Here is an 18,770-nt window from a genome sequence, read left to right as displayed (position 1 = left end):
GGGAGGTATCAAGCCAACCCTCCGTTACTGTAATTAATGTGAAAGCTCTGTGGTCTTCAATATCGCAGCTTTCGTTTAATGACACCTGTTTAACAAAACATGTTGAAACTGGGAATGTTTTACATTTTTAACACATGTTTATACGGAAAGAACATAAGCAGAATATCTAACAATGTTTGAAATACACTTTATTTAGGCCTACTTAGTTTTTGGCGAAAAAAGAACAACCCAGCTTTCGAACCTTCCTGGCAGATTAAAACTGTGTGCCCGACCGAGACTCGAACTCGGGACCTTTGCCTTTCGCGGGCAAGTGCTCTACCAACTGAGCTACCGAAGCACGACTCACGGCCGGTACTCACAGCTTTACTTCTGCCAGTATCCTGTCTCCTACCTTCCAAACTTTACAGAAGCTCTTCTGCGAACCATGCAGAACCGAGTTCGAGTCTCGGTCCGGCACACAGTTTTAATCTGCCAGGAAGTTTCATATCAGCGCACACTCCGCTGCAGAGTGAAAATCTCATTCTGGAACCCAACTTTCGTTTGTCTCATTGTGCTGCAGTTCCCACTCTGTGCCGTCGAACAGTACGTTGTAAGTAGGCTGTTTAGGTTTTTATGTTGGTAACGTCATGTACCGCTCTGTATGAAAATCACTGACTGTGCCGTGTGCTGTCTGTGGCTGGGTGGAATTGTTGGAATTTGCTACTGTAGTGTTGGGCAGTTGGCTGTTAACAGGGCGTAGCGTTGCGCGGTTGGAGGTGAGCCGCTAGCAGTGGTGGATGTGGGGAGAGAGATGGCGGAGTTTTGAGAGCGAATGATCTGGACGTGTGTCCATCCGTCAGAGAGAGTAAATTTGTAAGACTGGATGTCATGAATTGATTTTATATATATATATATATATATATATATATATATATATATATATATATATATATATATATATATATAATGACTTTTGAACAGTATTAAGGTAAATACATTGTTTGTTTTCTATCAAAAGCTTTCATTTGCTAACTACCAGTAATTATCGCCTTCAGTAGTTAGAATCTTTTATTTAGCTGGCAGTATTGGCGCTCGCTGTATTGCAGTAATTCGAGTAACGAAGGTTTTTGTGAGGTTAGTGATTCATGAAAGGTATAGGTTATTGTTAGTTAGGGCCATTCTTTGGTAGGGATTTTTGAAAGTCAGATTGGGTTACGCTAGATATATTGTTTGTCAGTTTAGTGATGATCAGAATAAGTAAAGTGAGAAATGTCTGAGTACGTTCAGTTCTGCTCAGTTGTTTGAAAATCAAATTGTGGTGTCACCGCCAGACACCACACTTGCTAGGTGGTAGTTTAAATCGGCCGCGGTCCATGTAGTACATGTCGGACCCGCGTGTCGCCACTGTGATCGCAGACCTAGCGCCACCACCTAGGCAGGTCTCGTGATACGAGAGTGGACTCGCCCCCAGTTGTACGAGAACCTAGCTACCGCCCAGTTGTACGCGAACCTAGCTACCGCCCAGTTGTACGCGAACCTAGCTATCGCCCAGTTGTACTAAGCCTTTCTCTCTCATTAGCCGAGAGACAGAATAGCCATCAGCTAAGTTAATGGCTACGAACTAGCAAGGAGCCATTTGTATCAGTGACTATAGCTTACGAGTATTCAAGAGAGATGTATTCCACGAACTAAATAAAAGATAAGTACTAAGCATCTACATACTTTCTTCTTATTCATTTATAAGTTCTCATGTTCCAGACTTCACGCCCGTCTGCTTTATGCCGTGCGTGCACTATCGGCCACAGCGTTAGTCTAGCTTTCTTTTTCAGCAGTCAACTCCACGGTGTCGGTCCAGCTACCGACACTACACAAATAACGTAAGAGGTTTATCAACACAGTAATTCATTAATTTTTCTAAGGGGATGTTTTATATGTCGACCCTTAGCCGAGGATACCTCACTGGAATCTTCTGAATTTTTCTTGTAGTTTGTGTAATTAGTGTAGGTTTTGTTTATTGCTAGCGCGTAATTATAGAGATAATTTCCTTTGTAGTTGTAGTTTTTCATTGTTGTACAGTAAAAGTTGTGAAATGCATGTAGATTTCCACCAAGTATTTCGCAGCTGCGCTTGCAATTAACGAGATATTATTTTCAGTGCTATGCTAATGTGTTTTCTTGTTTTTGCTCTTCAAATTGTGCTTTTCTTGTTATCATGTGAAATACGTGATAATTATGGCGTGTGAAAAACGTAACACTAGGCTCCAAAGTAAACTGAGAAATAATAGTGACGACGAGCGTAGCTTATCAGCACCACCATGTAATGAATTAACAGACATTCAAAGCAGTAATTTGGTAATTGTGCATAGGGAAATGGAGCGCGCTGCAAATACTGGCGTAGACAGTGAAACAATTGTTGAACAGGGAAGCATTATCATTCGATCGGTCGACAACAGCTCGCCTCAGGAATCCGAAATGACAGGACACAATCTTGCAAATACCGTAGATTCAGGTTTTGCGTCCTCGCCGTTTTCTCAAATAAGTCAAGACACATTTTCTGATTTTCAAAATGCGAATATTGCCGCTTCAAATGCACTGCCGGATAGCACTGAGGAACATGTTTCAGACACCAGTGCATTGTTATTACCATTAATACAACAAATGGGACAAAAGCTTCAAAAGTTAGACACACTGGAACAAAATCTTCAAAAGTCAAAATATATCATCCAGTCTTACAAAACCTAAACAGCCTGCTTACAACGTGGCATTGCAAATTTCATATTAAACTTCTTAACTAAGCTATTTTTCTTCTTAGAAAGGTTATTTTAATGTTATGTTGATTTTCTTTTTAAATTAGAAAGACAGTGTCAAGAATATTCAGGACACATTTGCATCCCAGCTAAAATTCCGGCGAAACAGAAGGCAGAAAAGGGACTGCCGCTTTTTCTTTACGAGACGAATTCCAACCGGGAGGTGTGCTTCTACTGTTCACTGACAACACAGAAACAGGCTAAAATGAAATTAAATTATTCTGCATTGCCGTTCTTTCATAGCACAGTTACGTCGAGTAATCCGAGTTGGTCAGTTCATCACTCGTGTTTAAAGGAAAAATCTTTGGCTCGTGTGCTGTGTTTAAAGTAAAAGTCTTTGTGCTCATGTGCCATGTAGTACTATTGGAACTGGATACAGTCTTTCTTTCTTTTTACAATTTTTTTCTTTGTTTTGACTGTTGGTTGACAATTTTGTAATTACCTTAACATGACTAACAGTGAAAAAAGCAAACGTGCAAAATTAAGTGGGGCAAAATTTCGCAAATAATCGAAGGAAAGTCGAGAACAGGAAGCCAATATTCTAAAACCGCTTGGCAGAGTAGATAAAGTTTTCGCAAAAAATGTTACTAGTTCGACTTCGACTTCAAGTAGGATGGATGATATTTCTGGCACTGCAACTGTTGTAAAAGAAGTAAATACAGACGAAACAAAAGTTAAAAATGAAGAAAAGCAAATTATACCACATTACGAGTTTCACGAAAACTAAGTGTCGAGTCAGACATTACAAAAAGAAATAACCTCGTTTGTGTTGATCCTGCAGAATGGTGTGTCAATGAATCAACAATCGACATCCTCTTACATCGTGGCATTGATCAAAATTGTAACGGTGATTTTTCTAACTCAAGATGATCTATAAACCAGATATTTGAACAAAAATGTATTTTACCTAAACTTTTAAATGGTAAATCAACATTGCGTGATTTTCAAATATACTCCTGTAGCACCGGTGCTGTTTTCTGTGCACCATGTAACGTATTCGGAGGTAAGGCCGCGATTGCTACTAATGGTATTGCAGATTCGAAAAATATTTCTAATATTTATCTCATCATGAGACTTCACTTGAACACAAAAGTTCTGAGTTATCACTCTTAACAAGAAAAAAAGTCACTCGGAACAATAGATAACCATTTTGGCTCATATGTTGAAACAGAAAAAATGTACTGGCATAGTGTGTTGAAAAGGGTGTTTGTAGTAGTGATGAAGCTAACAAGTCGTGGACTTCACCCTACGTGGACACGTTGAAAGATTCTCATGATGTCTCTTGAACTTATAGCCGAGTCTGATCCTTTTCTCGCAGAGCGTATTGAACGATGTGGAAATCCAGTGTGGGGACGTACAAGGTATCTTTCTTCAACAATCTATGATGAAATAACAGAGCTTCTTTCTGAACGAATAAAAAGTGTTGTCATAAGTGAAATAAAACAGGCTAAATATTTCTCTATAATAGTAGATTCTACTGCAGACATTTCACATATTGGTGAATTATCTATCATATTAAGATATGTGAACGAGAATGGTGAACCTGTTGAACATTTCCTTCTGTTTTTACCAAAACCAGGACACAAGTCCGAAAACTTAGCTGTGGCCATACTAAAAGTCTTGTCTACAAAATCCATTGATGTTACTGACAGTAGAGGCCAGTCATAGGACAACGCAAACAACATGTCAGGAACCTACACTGGTTTACAGGCACGCATTAAAGAACGAAATCTGAAAGCTCATTATGTGCCTTGTGCAGCATATTCTTTGAATTTAGACGGCACTAGCGCTGCAAGCTGTTGTCGGGAAGCATGTTCATTTTTCAATGTAGTGCAAAACCTTTATAATTTTTTCTCTGTTTCTACACAGCGCTGGGATGAACTTGTTTCTTTCATGAAACCAGGAAGCAAAACGGTAAAAAGTTTATCAAAACCACGTTGGTCCCAGACCCTAAAGCTTTACATGTTAACTATTAGATTATAAAAAAATTGATTTTTCCACACTAGTATGTTAAATTATGTAATAGCAAATCCAGTTCTGTGTTTGTTCGTTTGTATTTAGTTATTAGGCCTAGTTCGTGCAACGAAATGTCTATCTCATTTTCATTTCTTACGCTTTCCTGTAGATTCACGTATTAATATCGAACGTGTTTTCTTTATCTGATACACATTCAAGTTAGTAGGTCGTATAACGACAGTTCAATATTAATTTTCAACACGTCTTTGTAAAAGTACCTATTAATTTCTAATGTATGACACGTTCGCTTCACTTTTTAGATCGTAACGCAACATTTTATTTTCATTTTGAACGGCCTCGTGTAAAAGAACGTATTAAAAGTGAATATATAACAAAAATCCGTTGTCTCCTACACCCTCTGCTGAATTTTTAGGCTATAAAAGAAAAATTGTTTTCCTTGTGTTCGTTTCTGTTTTTCGACAGAAGAATGTGTTAACACACTGCATTTTATGTTTGTTTTATCCGCTGCCGTACACCAAGTACAGTTCAGGAGCCACATTACATTTTGATTGCCGGCCGCGGTGGCTCAGCGGTTCTAGGCGCCTAGGTCCGGAACCGCGCGACTGCTACTGTCGCAGGTTCGAATCCTGCCTCGGGCATAGATGTGTGTAATGTCCTTAGGTTAGTTAGGTTTAATTAGTTCTAAGTATAGGGGATTGATGACCTCAGAAGTTAAGTCGCATAGTGCTCAGAGCCATTTGAACCAACACCTGTCGGCAGCCGTGGGTTTCAATTAATTATCATTTATTCTAGAGAAGCTGCACGGTCGTCAGTGGCACCTGTTCTTTCGAGAACAGTTACTATCTTCATATATATAGTTAAAGGCTACCCAGCCACTGACCGTCTGTGCGAATGGGCACAGGCTGCCCGAACTCTTACGGGAATCGCCACCTCAGTGTGCGCTAGTAATGAGTGGATGGGAAAAGGGAAAATACCTATTAGGTACATAACGTATGTAGATTGTGGACAGTTGGAAATGTGGGTCTCACGGGAAGCGTGCAAGGGATAAGTCCCTGCAGTCGTGCTATTCATTTGTGTCCTCGGTGGCTTAGATGGATAGAGCGTCTGCCATGTGAGCAGGAGATTCCGGGTTAGAGTCCCGGTCGGGGGCACACATTTTCAGCTGTCCCCATCGAGGTATATCAACAACACCTGTCGGTAGCTGAGGGTTTTAATTAATTACCAATTGTGAAGGTGATTCCATGAACCCTTTGCCAGGCACTTAAATGTGATTTCCAGGGTATACATGTAGATGTAGATGAAAACTCGTCCCGTGACGCACGTGCACAAAATGATTCATACTGCAGAATGCATGCAAACATACTCGCCGAAAATACTGACCAATGAGGAGTGCAGGCTGCCTAGTGCTGCATATCCAGATTATTAGACAGATCGGCTTTTCCTGCCAAGAAGAACAGGGAATTGCTATCTAGGAACAATTCGAGCTAGAAGAAGGGTTGGTAAGTACTCCTTGAATTGCAGACTAAACGTAAATAACGAAAATACATTTTTGGTAAAAAAAATTGGTCAAAACATAATCCTTGGTCCTCCATATTGGATTAGCCGTTTTGAATATTGAAAATCTAACTTCAGATTCGTGTTGGGCGACATTCAAAATATATATATGTAACACTTAGTTCATGCAAATTGAAGTAATAATACAACTAAAAGTTTTCCCTAAACACATGAGGTTTCTTCGATAAATAGAAGTTCTTACATGGGTCTTGACAACACGATCGAATTACAGAGGTTCAAATAGTGAGACTCGACTGCGTGGATTTTCTCGAACTAAGAAATTTTCTGAATTTGTGAAAAATCAAAATGGCTTCACATCCAGCCTATGATGCCTAGAAGAGTCTTTACATCTTGCTGACATGAGAATAGCATAATCTCTGCGTCAGAAGCTTGCTTCTACTTAACCATTTAAGACTCGCATTTTTTCCACCGTGATTAATTTTGTAAGCTAAGCACATCATCCGTTACAGCACACTCCAGGGGCTGGGAAATGTGGCCACAATGGTCTGGTGGAACGAACTATCACAGGTGCAATGCGTGGGTTCAGGCATTTGCTTTTAAGAGGCACAAACAGATTTATTTTACCTCTGGTAACCTCAAGAGAAAGACGTTATAATCCAGAATCAGCATTAAGCATCACGTTCCTTCATTACCAACTGGGCAGAGCCAGTTTACGTTGGGAAATGACATAGCGGAAGTCATTGTAAACAGAAATACAGTCGCCAGTAAGCTTACTTACATTAGCAAATTTTATTTTATTTGATGAACCGATAGCCATTTAAAGGGACAGGGCTCTTGGTTTACTTGTACTTGATTGAACTAGAGACGTTGAAAAATTTCGTGCTGGACTGTGTTTCGCATTCGTATCTCCTCTTTCGAGGATCTGAATCTCTCGGAACAGTATAGTTCACTCATTTCGTTCCTTTTCCCAAGACTGCAGTCTTCTCTAGGTCTCCTCCAAAGGTAAACATGTGGGTCCGAATCCTGATCCAGTACAAAAATATTCATAATTTCATTTCCAGCTCTATCAAGTGCACACTCACCTGCTAGTGAAAATTAACGCGCATTTTTAATGTCTGTTCATGTGTTTCCAACAATCGCAACAGGTGTCGTTATTTCTGGTCAAACACGCACACATCTTACTGTCCGTGAGTAAGAAACTGATACTTAAGCTACATTCGTGGATGCACGGTAGGTGTGCAGTTCGATTGTCGCTTAGGCACAAAAGTTTGTATCCTTATTTTAGATTCAGACACCTAGCGGCTCGTAAGAAAAACCGATACGTAACATTTGATTTTACTTAGTTAACAATCCGATTACATGTTGGGTTTGTATCTCCGTCACAGAACTTCACATCATGCACTTCATCTTTAAATGCATGCACACTTTGTTACTTCAGAATGGAGGTATATCAGACATCTTTCGTGGTTAGATAACAGGGACGAAAGGGTCTTGATAGGAGTTACGGTTTATTACAAAACTTGTCGTCTTTTATTTTCAAGTTCAGATTTGGTTACTGGTATTGGCAAAAATTTCGGTAATTCATGACTATTTATGGCTAGTCATCAATATGATGTGATTAGATTATACTACATTAATGCAAAACCCCGTTGTAAATGAAAAAAGGGCGAGCTTATGAAACACTCGTGCGACCCAGCGTAAAATATTGTTGAAGTATGCGGGACCCATACCAGATAGGACCTACAGGGGATGCTGAAACACACAATGAAGAGCAGCGCAATTGGTCAGAGGGTTGTTTGATCCGTGGGAAAGTGTCACCAAGGTAGTGATGAAACTGGCTTCGTAAAGCAGAGGTCAACAATTCCCCCTGAACCTAATCTCGATGGAAGTAGAGGACGGGGTATTAATTGTCTACGCGGAATTAAAAGAAATCTCTTTGAACAGTTGCATATAAAAGAGATAAAGTTCTCCAGGATGACCGCCGCCCGACACCCACTGGGTGGTGGAGAGATTGAAGACGCCCTCTTGGCCCTGAATCTCAGTAGAATCTCAGGGGGGGGGGGGGGGGGGGTGTGCCACACAACCTGCTGGTGAGACCTGACCCTGGCCGAAACTGCAACAAGCTGCAGCAGGACTCCTGAAACTGCGACCTCAGTTGCTACTTTCGTAATGCAATTGACTTAGCACAGACTAAATACGTGGTGCCGAAAACGACAACGAGAAATTAAAGTTCCTTTAACATAGACAAAGGGGTTTAATGTTCATTAAACAGGTAATTAACCTATCCTTAAGGCCTCTGGTATGCGGTACCAACACCAGGAACCCAACAACTTAACAATGTGTGCTTGTCTGGGACAGACCTGGAAGGCGGCAGGTGGCTTAAACACCATCAACGAACTCTAACAGTCAGGAGAAGCAGAGCTAAGTCTTTAGTAACAAAATTTTCAAAACTTACTATGCTTTAAAAAAGTATGTCTGGCCGAGCTCGTAAATACTCCGCCCAGTTACTGCTACACAGGCTGCCTAGTAGCCCACAGAATCACAAAATCAGTTGCAGATGCCGATGCACAAATTGCGGTAGCAGCCATTAAAACTGTTGTGGCGTAACAAGACAGCCACGCCACTCGGAAGTAGCCGAAAGGCACGCGCTAAGCTCACGCAGATGGGCGTGAGGTCCGAAACAGGATACGTAATGAATGCTATAAAGAAAAGTTCATAGCTGCTGGAATACTTAAGTTTAATCCATCATTGTTGTACATCGCTCTTGACGATACAAGTGAGACACTGTAGATTCAGGCAATGTTACTAATGGCGCCTTGCTAGGTCGTAGCCATTGACTTAGCTGAAGGCTTTTCTAACTATCTGCTCTGCAAATGAGCGAGGCTTCGTCAAAAACAAAGGACTTTTTCGCTGCGGCGGGACCTTCTCATGAAATTTCAATCACCAACTCTCTCCACAGAGTGTGAAAATGTTTTCTTGGTGCCTACGTAAATAGGGAGGAATCATCATGATCTTCATCCGAGTGGAATGGTAGAGAAATAGCTTTAAAATGGTTCCATGAACCCTCTGACAGGTACTTAATTGTGAATAACAGATTAATCGCGTAAATGTAGATAAACGTAACCACAAAGATAGTACGACCGTATTCAGATCAGTACTTTACATCAGGCACACTTCACCAAGATCACTTTTCTACACAAGCGAAGCGCCCTACTTGACACAAACGTGCTCTGCAGTAACAACCGACACAAAAGACAGAAAAACAACACTATAAAGGCTTTTAAAATCAACTCAACGAAACCAATACCAGTTACAAACAAACCTGATCTCACAACGCCGTGCACTGTCGGACCCCCTGACAACAAACCACACGGACGCGTCACGTATCACCATTCTGGAAACAGTACCACGGCGGCAGCCCGCAAGTTGTTCCCTTTCTGATTAACCTGATAGCAGCAGCAAGACAGAAATGAGAGATGACCAGTAAATCAGTAACGGGCGTTTCCGTCACTTTACGACGGCAGCTACGCACAATAGCACTCCACCGCAAATTACAGACCTAAACAACCGACGTTGCTTTACAGTAATCCACAACGGCAGCACCACACAACTTCTCGACGGCGGCGTGCTACATCTGGCGTTTCCTTCTTATAAGTAAACGTTTTCGAGCCGTATTTCACCGCCTTACTGCTACACTAAGCACCTTGCTGCCAACGGTGAAGCTACAGGGTGTTTCAAAAATGACCGGTATATTTGAAACGGCAATAAAAACTAAACGAGCAGCGATAGAAATACACCGTTTGTTGCAATATGCTTGGGACAATAGTACATTTTCAGGCGGACAAACTTTCGAAATTACAGTAGTTACAATTTTCAACAACAGATGGCGCTGCAAGTGATGTGAAAGATATAGAAGACAACGCAGTCTGTGGGTGCGCCATTCTGTACGTCGTCTTTCTGCTGTAAGCGTGTGCTGTTCACAACGTGCAAGTGTGCTGTAGACAACATGGTTTATTCCTTAGAACAGAGGATTTTTCTGGTGTTGGAATTCCACCGCCTAGAACACAGTGTTGTTGCAACAAGACGAAGTTTTCAACGGAGGTTTAATGTAACCAAAGGACCGAAAAGCGATACAATAAAGGATCTGCTTGAAAAATTTCAACAGACTGGGAACGTGACGGATGAACGTGCTGGAAAGGTAGGGCGACCGCGTACGGCAACCACAGAGGGCAACGCGCAGCTAGTGCAGCAGGTGATCCGACAGCGGCCTCAGGTTTCCGTTCGCCGTGTTGCAGCTGCGGTCCAAATGACGCCAACGTCCACGTATCGTCTCGTGCGCCAGAGTTTACACCTCTATGCATACAAAATTCAAACGCGGCAACCCCTCAGCGCCGCTACCATTGCTGCACGAGAGACATTCGCTAACGATATAGTGCACAGGATTGATGACGGCGATATGCATGTGGGCAGCAATTGGTTTACTGACGAAGCTTATTTTTACCTGGACGGCTTCATCAATAAACAGAACTGGCGCATATGGGGAACCGAAAAGCCCCATGTTGCAGTCCCATCGTCCCTGCATCCTCAAAAAGTACTGGTCTGGGCCGCCATTTCTTCCAAAGGAATCATTGGCCCATTTTTCAGATCCGAAACGATTACTGCATCACGCTATCTGGACATTCTTCGTGAATTTGTGGCGGTACAAACTGCCTTAGACGACACTGCGAACACCTCGTGGTTTATGCAAGATGGTGCCCGGCCACATCGCACGGCCGACGTCTTTAATTTCCTGAATGAATATTTCGATGATCGTGTGATTGCTTTGGGCTATCCGAAACATACAGGAGGCGGCGTGGATTGGCCTCCCTATTCGCCAGACATGAACCCCTGTGACTTCTTCCTGTGGGGACACTTGAAAGACGAGGTGTACCTCCAGAAACAATTGAACAGCAGAAGCAGTACATCTCATCTGCATGTGAAGCCATTCCGCCAGACACGTTGTCAAAGGTTTCGGGTAATTTCATTCAGAGACTACGCCATATTATTGCTACGCATGGTACTATAGAGTTTCCCAGACCGCAGCGCCATCTGTTGTTGAAAATTGTAACTACTGTAATTTCGAAAGTTTGTCCGCCTGAAAATGTACTGTTGTCCCAAGCATATTGCAACAAACGGTGTATTTCTATCGCTGCTCGTTTAGTTTTTATTGCCGTTTCAAATATACCGGTCATTTTTGAAACACCCTGTACATACAACAGGGAGCGACCGACCACTCTTGGCTACGAATTGCGCTAGCCTGCACCTCGATTGTGGCCCGTGCAACCACCGGAAACAGAGAGCAACAGGACTCTATCTACCACGACGTGCTTAGCGTCACCAGAGTACGGCCGAGCTATCGGAATCCACAACCCTGGCCCACGGTACGCTCGTAAACACGGGCGGTAGGGAAGTGAAAGTCAGCCCAAGTGCGTAGCACCACACCTCACGGCCACAGCGGACGCCGCTAGCGCCACCATGGCAACGCGCGCACAAAGGACGTCAAACACTCCGTGGAGTACAGAGCAAGTACACCAGGTGGCGCGATGGCGCGAATCCCAAATAGTCGGGGAAGAACAGGAACTGGCACTCGCCAAAGCCTACATACAAAGTTGTAAGAACCACCTTTCGTTGATAACTATGCGAATAGGCCGCAGCTGTTGCGTATTGCTCCTGTAGGTACCGCGAAGACTTGCTCTCTCCTCTGCAACCTCTTCATCTCAGAGTAGCATTCGCAACCTATGTCGTCAATATCTGTCTTCCTCTACAGTTTTTCCCCTTGACAACTTCCTCTAGTAACATGGAAGTCATTCTCTCACATCTTAGATATCCTATCATCCTGCTCCCTCTCCTTGTCAATGTGTTCCACATATTCTTTTCCGATTCTGCGCAGATCCTCCTTGTTCCTTACCTCATCAGTCCATTGAATTTTCGAGATCCTTCTTTGCCAGTTTCGGATTATAATAGGCAAATTACACCTCCCGCGTATGCGTTTAAAGGTCCATTCTTCTCAGCCAGCCAATAATATAAGCAATTTTTACGACTTATTTGGAAATGAGAATGAAGCAATCAACGTCAATCTTTTGGGACCTTATTTACTGATCCTTGGACAACAATTTCTAACTTTTCAAAGAAATTCAGTCATCACTAAGCACCCCACTCCCGCATCCGAGGAGTTAAAGTTGCTCTGTCCAGAATGAGGTGTGTCCATGATTCCAAGTTCTGCAGTCTGCAAATCTTATATGAAATAAAAACAATTTTCTTCGTCTATAGAATATTGCTCACAGAGTAATAGCACACTTTTTTTAAACTAAACAAAATAATAGAATGGTGGACATTTGAAACAAAAGATCTAGTTTTGTCGTGTGTTTATGGTCACTTTTTTGCAATAACTGATTAATAAATTAAAATACACCAATATATTGTATCAAGAGCTGACGCAATGAAATGCGGGGCACTAATAAAGACATCTTTCTGAATTTCCTCTTCATGTATGTCCGCAAAGAATAATAGGCTATTTTTTTATTTTAATTTATTCATTAGTTACTACAACAAATATGACCAAGAAAACACACGACAAAACTACCACTTTGTTTCAAACGTCCACCATTTCATTATTTTGTTAAATTTCAAAAAACTGTGCTATTACTTTGTGCGCAGTTTCCCACAGATAATTTTTTTTTTAATTTCAAATAAGACTTGCAGTTTGCAGGACTTCCCTTATGGGCACATCTTGTTTGGAGAGAGTAGTTCTATCTCCTCGGTTAGTAGGTTTAAAGATAACTGAATTTCTTTAAAAAATCAGAACTTACAATGAACTGAACACCCTTAGCTGCTTACAGGCGTTGACATACGTCAACGGGGACAGATTCCCATTATGTCAACGACTGTAAGCAGCTAAGGGTGTTCAGTTCCTTGTAATTTCATTCTAACGAGCTGCCTGGTCACCGATGGCATCTGTTCTTTCGGACATGTCCGAAGGGATTCATTTCGGGAAATTTGAATGGCCGAGTCATTCGCTCGAATTGTCCAGAGTGTTCTTCACACCATTAGCGAACAATTGTGGCCCAGCGACATGGCGCGTTGTCACCATAAAATCTGAAGTCCAAGAATGGCTGCAAATGGACTCCAGGCAGCCGAAAGTAGCCATTTCCAGTCAACGATCCGGTCATTAATATACATTCTACTTATATTAATGTGCCAGTACCACCTGCAATAATCAAGAAGGCTAAATATGCCGGGTATGCCTACCAACACTTAAATTGCTGACCCCGGACGAAACATTCGAAATCGCCGGACGTCTGGGTCAAATCGTATTATTTTCCCGGGCACACACATTCTGTAGACACGTTTTTACCCATTCTGAACTCCAAAACACTTACCAAAAACTACTTTAAGCAACACCAAATTTTACCAGTTTGTCGGTGGAGTGCCCCAACTCTCCTTTTGTTAAGCGATATGCCATTCTCCCAAACCCCCGCCCCCCCCCCACTCTCCCCCTGTCATTAGCCCCCCCCCCCCCCCTTTGACCGACTTCTAGAATCGCCTCTGCTTAAGAGAATCATAACTGGTCATGAGACGCAGGTCTACTGTTACGATGTTTGAGACCATGGTTCAATCTTCACGATAGCTCGGGAAACGTTCTCCAAGACCAAAAAAAGCTCCTCAGGTCACGTGAAATGTAAGATCCATGCTAACAGTACTCTTTGACTCTGGATTCATGCGGTAGGGACAAACTGTTAATCGAAGGTGCTGTCGGCACGTGTTGCGATGCCTGCGAGAAAATGTAAGAAGGAAACGTCCTGAAATGTGGCGAGACATTTCATGGCTCTTTCATCACGATGACACACCCAGTCGGAGCATGACTATTGCACAAAAACTGAAAGCATAGTCCGGCTGCTGCCTCATCCTCCGAAATCGACCACTGCGCAACAAGGCCGGTGCATTGTCAGAGGAGGGTACATGTTTCGGGTTTCCTAGAGACACGGTTAACGGGTGCATCACGCTATAGGAGTGAAATTCCTTGGCAACCGGAAACATGCTCCAAAGTTGAAGTAGTACGTGGAACAGTACAATTCTTGTGAGCAGCCCATCTAAACTGTACACAGACACTGAAATTCTGGCGGTATACAGAGTGTCACAAAGAGGTACGGCCAAACTTTCAGGGAACATGCCTCACACACAAAGAAAGAAAATATGGTATGTGGACATGTGTCCGGAAACGCTTACTTTCCGTGTTAGAGCTCATTTTATTACTTCTCTTCAAATCACATTAATCATGGAATGGAAACACACAGCAACAGAACGTACCAGCGTTTCAAACACTTTGTTACAGGAAATGTTCAAAATGTCCTCCGTTAGCGAGGATACATGCATCCACCCTCCGTCGCATGGAATCCCAGATGCGCTGATGCAGCCCTGGAGAATGTCGTATTGTATCACAGCCGTCCACAATACGAGCACGAAGAGTCTCTACATTTGGTACCGGGGTTGCGTAGACAAGAGCTTTCAAATGCCCCCATAAATGAAAGTCAAGAGGGTTGAGGACAGGAGAGCCTGGAGGCCACGGAATTGGTCCGCCTCTACCAATCCATCGGTCACCGAATCTGTTGTTGAGAAACGTACGAACACTTCGACTGAAATGTGCAGGAGCTCCATCGTGCATGAACCACATGTTGTGTCGTACTTGTAAAGGCACATGTTCTAGCAGCACAGGTAGAGTATCCCGTATGAAATCAAGATAACGTGCTCCATTGAGCGTAGGTGGAACAACATGGGGCCCAATCGAGACATCACCAACAATGCCTGCCCAAACGTTCACAGAAAATCTGTGTTGATAACGTGATTGCACAACTGCGTGCGGATTCTCGTCAGCCCACACATGTTGATTGTGAAAATTTACAATTTGATCACGTTGTAATGAAGCCTCATCCGTAAAGAGAACATTTGTACTGAAATGAGGATTGACAAATTGTCGGATGATCCATTCGCAGAAGAGTACCCGTGGAGGCCAATCAGCTGCTGATAGTGCCTGCACACGCTGTACATGGTACGGAAACAACTGGTTCTCCCGTAGCACTCTCCACACAGTGACGTGGTCAACGTTAGCTTGTACAGCAGCAACTTCTCTGACGCTGACATTAGGGTTATCGTCAACTGCACGAAGAATTGCCTCGTCCATTGCAGGTGTCCTCGTCGTTCTAGGCCTTCCCCAGTCGCGAGTCATAGGCTGGAATGTTCCGTGCTCCCTAAGACGCCGATCAATTGCTTCGAACGTCTTCCTGTCAGGACACCTTAGTTCTGGAAATCTGTCTCGATACAAACGTACCGCGCCACGGCTATTGCCCCGTGCTAATCCATACATCAAATGGCCATCTGCCAACTCCGCGTTTGTAAACATTGCACTGACTGCAAAACCACGTTCGTGATGAACACTAACCTGTTGATGCTACGTACTGATGCGCTTGATGCTAGTACTGTAATGAGTCTAATGTCAACACAAGCACCGAAGTCAACATTACCTTCCTTCAATTGGGCCAACTGGCGGTGAATCGAGGAAGTACAGTACATACTGGCGAAACTAAAATGAGCTCTAACATGGAAATTAAGCGTTTCCGGACACATGTCCACATAACATCTTTTCTTTGTTTGTGTGTGAGGAAGGTTTCCTGAAAGTTTGGCCGTACCTTTTTGTAACACCCTGTATAGACCAGATGCAAAGTCACATCCAGCTATAGTGAAATGGTGCCAACAATTTGGGCAAAGGCACGCAGACGTGGGTGATGGTGATCGGGAAGAAGGCTTTCGACATAGACGTAGGACGTAAATGCCCGAGTAATCGAGGGGATGAGTCGCAACAGTCGCAGATTTTCCGACGATGAAGACATTTCACAGAGCGGTTATAGAATGGATCTGAGACCGAGGAACGGATTTCTATCGTCGAGGGACTGAACGGTTGGTAGAAAGCCCCAACCCATTGGCGGATTTAAATATAGGCCCAATAGGGGCGGCACCTTAAGGGGGGCGGCGTTATTTTGCTCATTACTCATTTTAATCTTTTACGTTTTAAAATAACTGCGCTTAGAAACAACAAAAAATTTTAATATTGTTAAAAAACTTTCTAGTTTAAATGAGCCTCAAGAACTAAATTCGACAATACAAGCTTGGAAATAACCATAGTTTACTTGGTGACTGAACGGAAATTTAACATTGGGTTTCTGTCTGGTATCATCTTCACGATTGTTCAAAATATTTTTAACAAAGCTGTCAGGACGGAAATCTACAATACAATGTTTGAAACGTTATTATTCCGAGAGAGTTGTCGGCTTCAATTTAACCCTACCATATTTTCTTCGTGAAAATACCGGGACCCTGAAAAACTGCGATAAACAAATCAGCAGTTTCTTAAATACTGTAAGATGTGTGGGCCTCAGTATGTAAAACCCTACTCTACTTCAATTTCTTGTAGAAATTAAGGGGAGGTATCAAGCCAACCCTCCGTTACTGTAATTAATGTGAAAGCTCTGTGGTCTTCAATATCGCAGCTTTCGTTTAATGACACCTGTTTAACAAAACATGTTGAAACTGGGAATGTTTTACATTTTTAATACATGTTTATACGGAAAGAACATAAGCAGAATATCTAACAATGTTTGAAATACACTTTATTTAGGCCTACTTAGTTTTTGGCGAAAAAAGAACAACCCAGCTTTCGAACCTTCCTGGCAGATTAAAACTGTGTGCCCGACCGAGACTCGAACTCGGGACCTTTGCCTTTCGCGGGCAAGTGCTCTACCAACTGAGCTACCGAAGCACGACTCACGGCCGGTACTCACAGCTTTACTTCTGCCAGTATCCTGTCTCCTACCTTCCAAACTTTACAGAAGCTCTTCTGCGAACCATGCAGAACCGAGTTCGAGTCTCGGTCCGGCACACAGTTTTAATCTGCCAGGAAGTTTCATATCAGCGCACACTCCGCTGCAGAGTGAAAATCTCATTCTGGAACCCAACTTTCGTTTGTCTCATTGTGCTGCAGTTCCCACTCTGTGCCGTCGAACAGTACGTTGTAAGTAGGCTGTTTAGGTTTTTATGTTGGTAACGTCATGTACCGCTCTGTATGAAAATCACTGACTGTGCCGTGTGCTGTCTGTGGCTGGGTGGAATTGTTGGAATTTGCTACTGTAGTGTTGGGCAGTTGGCTGTTAACAGGGCGTAGCGTTGCGCGGTTGGAGGTGAGCCGCTAGCAGTGGTGGATGTGGGGAGAGAGATGGCGGAGTTTTGAGAGCGAATGATCTGGACGTGTGTCCATCCGTCAGAGAGAGTAAATTTGTAAGACTGGATGTCATGAATATATAATGACTTTTGAACAGTATTAAGGTAAATACATTGTTTGTTTTCTATCAAAAGCTTTCATTTGCTAACTACCAGTAATTATCGCCTTCAGTAGTTAGAATCTTTTATTTAGCTGGCAGTATTGGCGCTCGCTGTATTGCAGTAATTCGAGTAACGAAGGTTTTTGTGAGGTTGGTGATTCATGAAAGGTATAGGTTATTGTTAGTTAGGGCCATTCTTTTGTAGGGATTTTTGAAAGTCAGATTGGGTTACGCTAGAAATATTGTTTGTCAGTTTAGTGATGATCAGAATAAGTAAAGTGAGAAATGTCTGAGTACGTTCAGTTCTGCTCAGTTGTTTGAAAATCAAATAACGTAAGAGGTTTATCAACACAGTAATTCATTAATTTTTCTAAGGGGATGTTTTATACACTCCTGGAAATGGAAAAAAGAACACATTGACACCGGTGTGTCAGACCCACCATACTTGCTCCGGACACTGCGAGAGGGCTGTACAAGCAATGATCACACGCACGGCACAGCGGACACACCAGGAACCGCGGTGTTGGCCGTCGAATGGCGCTAGCTGCGCAGCATTTGTGCTCCGCCGCCGTCAGTGTCAGCCAGTTTGCCGTGGCATATGGAGCTCCATCGCAGTCTTTAACACTGGTAGCATGCCGCGACAGCGTGGACGTGAACCGTATGTGCAGTTGACGGACTTTGAGCGAGGGCGTATAGTGGGCATGCAGGAGGCCGGGTGGACGTACCGCCAAATTGCTCAACACGTGGGGCGTGAGGTCTCCACAGTACATTGATGTTGTCGCCAGTGGTCGGCGGAAGGTGCACGTGCCCGTCGACCTGGGACCGGACCGCAGCGACGCACGGATGCACGCCAAGACCGTAGGATCCTACGCAGTGCCGTAGGGGACCGCACCGCCACTTCCCAGCAAATTAGGGACACTGTTGCCCCTGGGGTATCGGCGAGGACCATTCGCAACCGTCTCCATGAAGCTGGGCTACGGTCCCGCACACCGTTAGGCCGTCTTCCGCTCACGCCCCAACATCGTGCAGCCCGCCTCCAGTGGTGTCGCGACAGGCGTGAATGGAGGGACGAATGGAGACGTGTC

At 43.3% G+C, this 18,770-nt stretch overlaps 2 non-coding genes across 2 annotated transcripts; both read right to left on the bottom strand.

The window, feature by feature from the left end:
- Positions 1-263: 263 nt before the first annotated feature.
- Positions 264-338, bottom strand: Trnas-cga. The gene has a single exon. It is a non-coding gene; the product is annotated as a tRNA-Ser (tRNA).
- Positions 339-17,052: 16,714 nt separating this feature from the next.
- Trnas-cga lies at positions 17,053-17,127 on the bottom strand. Its single transcript has one exon. It is a non-coding gene; the product is annotated as a tRNA-Ser (tRNA).
- Positions 17,128-18,770: the final 1,643 nt, after the last annotated feature.

This window comes from Schistocerca piceifrons, chromosome 9, assembly GCF_021461385.2.
Source record: "Schistocerca piceifrons isolate TAMUIC-IGC-003096 chromosome 9, iqSchPice1.1, whole genome shotgun sequence".
Taxonomy (NCBI): domain Eukaryota; kingdom Metazoa; phylum Arthropoda; class Insecta; order Orthoptera; family Acrididae; genus Schistocerca; species Schistocerca piceifrons.
Note: the sequence above shows the minus strand (reverse complement) of the source record. Positions and strands in the feature narration are given on the sequence as shown.